Source organism: Otolemur garnettii, unplaced genomic scaffold (genome assembly GCF_000181295.1).
Source record: "Otolemur garnettii isolate 467f Iridium unplaced genomic scaffold, OtoGar3 scaffold00052, whole genome shotgun sequence".
Taxonomy (NCBI): domain Eukaryota; kingdom Metazoa; phylum Chordata; class Mammalia; order Primates; family Galagidae; genus Otolemur; species Otolemur garnettii.
In genome coordinates, this window is record NW_003852447.1 from 3,946,844 (window position 1) to 3,951,986 (window position 5,143).

The following is a 5,143-nucleotide window of genomic DNA, read 5'->3' on the forward strand; positions in this document are numbered from 1 at the left end:
TTTTTTGGTTGCAGCCATCATTGTTGTTTGGTGGGCCTGGGCTGGATTCAAATCCGCCAGCTCAGGTATGTAGCCGGTGCCTTAGCCACTTGAGCCACAGGTGCCGAGCCAATAGATTACTATTATTTATAGGAACTCTTTTTTTTTTTTTTTTTTTTTTTTTTGAGACAGAGCCTCAAGCTGTCCCCCCTGGGCAGAGTGCCATGGCATTACAGCTCACAGCAACCTCCAACTCCTGGGCTCAAGCGAGTCTCCTGCCTCCGCCTCCCAAGTAGCTGGGACCACAGGCGCCCGCCACAACGCCCGGCTATTTTTTGGTTGCAGCCATCATTGTTGTTTGGCGGGCCCGGGCTGGGGATTCGAACCCGCCACCTTAGGTGTACGTGGCTGGCGCCTTAGCCGGTTGAGCTATAGGCGCTGAGCCAGGAACTCTTTATATATGAGGGAAAGTGGCCCTTTGGCAGTGAGTGACAAATATTATTTTCCCAACTTGATGCCTGTCTTTCAATTTTGTTTGTGGTAGCTCTTGCCATGCATAACTTTTTTTTTGAGACAGTCTTGCTTTTGAACTATATTAACCTCTTTGAGCCTCAGTGGCTTCATCTGTAAAGTGGAAATAATTAGTACTTAGTTTGAGGTGAAATTTTCATGAGATGAAATGATTTAAAGCCTTTAGCACAGTGCTTGACGAGTTGAAAACATTCATTAAATGTAAACTATTACTGTGATAATTATGATGACTATAGACTAGCCTTTCAACTTCTACTACCATCCCATAATTCATGACTCTAATCAGAAGGGATTCAATAAAAAGATGTTTTCCAAATTTGTTAACAGTACCACTTCCACATCAACAGTCCAATTTCCTCTGAGCACAGCAGTTCTCTGGCAGTACATTAGAATTATCTGAGTAGATTTTTAACTCCTAATGCCTGGATCCCTACCCCAGAGACCTGGGGCCCAGGTATGGCCCAGGCATTGGTAGTTTTCAGAAACTCCTCAGGTGATTCCAATGGACAGCCAACCTCCAGAATCACCATCTTTAATACTAGAGCAATGGTTTTGGATATAAAGGAAAATCTTATAATTGCTCTTGAAGAACAATAATGTATATATAAATCTTTTATGGGTAAAATGCCTTGAATTCATTAGGAAGACAGCAAAAAGAGAACATAGAAGAGGTGAGGCACATGTCACAGATTCTCAGTATTAATAGGAACACACAGATAGGTCTCATGTCAGCTGTTCAATTAGACAAAAAAATTTTTTTAATAGACAGTGTCTCATTTTCAGCAACCTCCAGCTCTTGGGCTTAGGCGAGTCTCTTGCCTCAGTCTCCCTAGTATCTGGGAGTATAGGCGCCCGCCAAAACACCTGGCTATTTTTTTGTTGCAGTTTGGTCAGGGCTGAGCTTGAACCCACCACCCTCGGTATATGGGGCTGGTGCCCTACCCACTGAGCCACAGTCGCTGCCCCAATTACACAAATTTAAGATTCTTATTTCACCTTTGCTTTTTTGGGGTATTCTCAAAAATAAATTCTTGTATCTGATGATCAGAAATATCCAATGTATCCTCCTCCCCACAGAAAAAGAAAGAGCACATTTTAGCACATTAGGGAAGATTTGTAATGGTAGTTTAGCTCGTTTATAGATAGAGCATGAGTAGAGTACACAAGGAAATTAGGTATTATCGAATCCAAGGAAGAAGCAGTGTGGTCTAAAGAGACTGGACAAGAATCAGGAGAACTTGATTCCAGTTATCAGCTTCAGTTTCCTCAGGTGCAAAATGAAGGCATTTGTAAGAGTTCTGAAAGGTTTCTGTCAGCTCTAAGTGATTACTGTCTCAACAAATCACCTATGGAAAGTCTTTCTTATGTTAGTCAGCCAACAGGAAATAGAATTGTTCTAGTTCAAACTTTTAAAATCTGTATTCCATACTCTCGTTTTCTCTTTACCTAAGGCAGTAGTTTCTCAAAGTTGAAATTTTTTATCAAACTATGACTTGATAATATTAGATTAATATACATCCTGCCTAACTAGTATATTTACATTTTACACCAGTGTCTTCACCCAGAAGGGTGACTAATGGAGATTATGGGGTTGTATCTTGAAATTGGGGAGGATAAGTTGGAGCATGAGTTCTCTGTTACCGTTCAAAACATGCCCTGTGGATGACTTCGTTCAGGATCTATCCTGGGTCCTCCTTCTACATTTTCTTCTAATCCTTTCAACTTCTATTACAAGCATTAGGACTCACACTTTTTTTTTCTTTTTGAGACAAAGTCTCACTATGTCACCCTCAATAGGGTGCTGTAGCATTACAGCTCACAGCAACTTCAAACTCTTAGGCTTAAGCATTTCTCTTACCTCAGCCTCCCAGGTAGCTGGGACTGCAGGCGCCCACCACAATGCCGCCACAACAAATTTTTGTTGTTGTTGTTGTTGTAGTTGTCGTTGTTTAGCAGGCCAGGGCTGGTTCCAATGCGCCAGCCCCGGTGTATATGGCCGGTACCTTAGCTGCTAAGCTACAGGCACCGAGCCAGACTCACATATTTTTTTATATTGGTTGTGTTTACATCATCTTTTCTTTACAAGATTGCACATTTTTTGAGGACAGGATCCATTCATGTTGTATCCCTTACACGAGCTAGTACAGTATCTTGGTACACAAAAGAAGCTTGATAAGTGCTAAGTTAAATTCTTAAAAAATTAAATAATTTTCATGTCACTGATTGCTCTTTTTTTCTGTGTTACTTTAGCTTTCACAGCTTCCTTTACAATATTGCCGATTTTTGTTTTACAGTCCTATTTCACGCCAGCATAATGACTTTCTAAATATAGCAATGAGCTTTTTACTCTCAAGTCAAGAAGTAGTAATTAATAAAGCAAGTAATCATCATACCAAAATGCAGAAATAAATAGTAAACTAAGCTTTTAGTAGTAAATGTATAGAATAACTTAAAATGTTATTAGATTAGGGAATTTAGGTATACTATTAAGTATTATAAACACACTACAACTAAACTTTTGAACATGTAAATTATAATTTTCTAAACTTACATTATTCTAAAATAACAATTAAGTGGGACATTTATTAAATAACACAAATCGCACAAATAAACCCTACATATGTATCTCAGAGAACTGAGTTAGATAGTACTGAAATATGAATACTATAAGCAGAAAAAAAATTTTTTTTTGGCTGGGGCTGGGTCTGGACCTACCACCTCTGGGATATTGGGTCAGTTCCCTACTCCTTTGAGCCACAGGAGCTGCCCAAGTATGATAATTTTTGATGAAATAGAGCAAAATGTCAATTTTAAGTTAGTATAAGAAAGTATAGTGAGATCTAAGAAATATACATACTTAAGTTTTCAGAGAGCTATTCGTTTTTAGCTTAATAAAGTTGGGATTTTGAGATCAATAGGGGTTGCAACTTCAATATAGGTTGCATTATCCATCCTCCTTATCCCCCCTTTGAGTCTACCTTTGTGGGCTCTAAAGTTTCCTCCTGGTGAATTAATGGGTACTGTCTAGGGAGGGAATTTTAACTTGCCATTCAGTATATTAGATGGAGGCAGGTTTAAAACACTCAATCTTTAAGTGTATACTTTTTTTGAAGAATTTATACAGACTAAAGTATATCCTTGCTAGAAAGTATTTCTAAAGTATAAACTTGTTACTGAGCGCATTTCTAAACTTCCTTGACTTTTATACTCAGGCAGTAAAGTGCATTAATACCATTTTCTACTATCTGTATGAACAGCTAAAGGCAGCCGAAGTTGTTCAAAAGTGGTAACTCTTGATTTAAATAGATTTCTTATATTTTCTGCTCCAAAGTACAAATATACTTAATTTGAAGATATAAAGCTGGTGCCACATTATGTCTGTAACTATTATCACTTCACAGTATGGGTAATTAGAAGAAATAACATCCTTTTGTTGAGTGTTCTTCAAACTTACTTTCAGACACATTCTTTCATGTTAATCTGCAAATAAGCAAAGTCAAGGGCCCTAGCAAAAAAGACTACTTAAAACAAAGCTAATTAAAAGAAACACAACCAGTAAATATTCAGAGTTCCTTCTAGCTTCAAAAATTCCTTTGAATTCAAAAGTCACATGAATTATGTACATCAAAACTGGTCTCCTAAATAAAAATTACTGATATGGGAAAGTTGCGTTAGGGAAAATTTTTCTAGTAAATCATAATCTTTAAAATTCTAATTGAATTAAACATTGATCTTTTGGAGAATACCTAACAGCGGTGTATTACTTTTTAAAGGTGTGTTATTAGTTTTAACTATGTAGGGTCCTACGGGCATGATGACATTTTCTAACATACTTTTTTGGTCTTTTCCTTTGCTATCTAAGTCTTTGACTAAATTGCCCTAAGTATTAAAAAGAATTGATGTCAAGAAAGGTATTTTCTGTTGAAGATGGATGTTTACACATGCAAAATATTTTTAGAGATATGAGTTCTAATTTCGAAGAAAAATATCAAAAAAATTTATTTCTTAGTCTTCATTTTTCTTCCCATCTTTAAAATACAAGTTAACTTCTTCACTGGAATCCCTTTCCCATCGTGTGGCCAAGCCTCGGTGCCAGACTCGAAGGGGATGGCTTCACTTCGCCAGCCATGTGTTTATGAAAACCCAGCGCTTTCCCTAGATCTTCTGGCTGATAATCTCAAACATGGAGGATGCTTCTGATTTTTCACAAGGGGTTGCTCTATTAATTAATAATGTAGCTCTCCCAGACTCTCCGCCGTCTCTTCCTGTATCAGTGACAGGCTGTAAAAGTCATCGAGCAGCCAATAAAAAGGTAGAAGCGAGAAATGAAAAGCTCCTCCCAGCAGCGCTTCCTCCTTCAGAGCCGAAAGTAGATCAGAAACTTCCCAGGAGCTCCCAGAGGCGGGGAAGTGGCGGTGGGACGCGGTTCCCCCGCGCGCAGCCGGGCAGTGGCAGCGGGAGAAGCGGCGGCTGGGGGCGCGGCTGGGCCGGCGAGGAGCGACCCCCCGGGGGGACGGAGCGTCCCCTTGCTGTCTTTTGTAGTTGCGGAGGTGGAGAAGTGGCAGTCGGTGTGCTCGCAGGTGAGGGGCTCGGTGCGGACCCTCGGGAGCCGGCCGGCGCCGGCCGGGAGGTG

The 5,143-nt window shown here is 39.7% G+C and overlaps 1 protein-coding gene across 2 annotated transcripts in view; it reads left to right on the forward strand.

Annotated features, from left to right (window-relative positions):
- Positions 1 to 4,574: 4,574 nt before the first annotated feature.
- The window catches only part of BAZ1A (bromodomain adjacent to zinc finger domain 1A), a 99,498-nt gene continuing 98,929 nt past the window's right edge, over positions 4,575 to 5,143 (forward strand). For both annotated transcript variants that reach the window (XM_003791975.3, XM_003791976.2), the window contains exon 1: positions 4,575 to 5,090. The gene's annotated coding sequence lies outside the window, so the exon portion shown is untranslated. The remainder of the gene's footprint in view (positions 5,091 to 5,143) is intronic.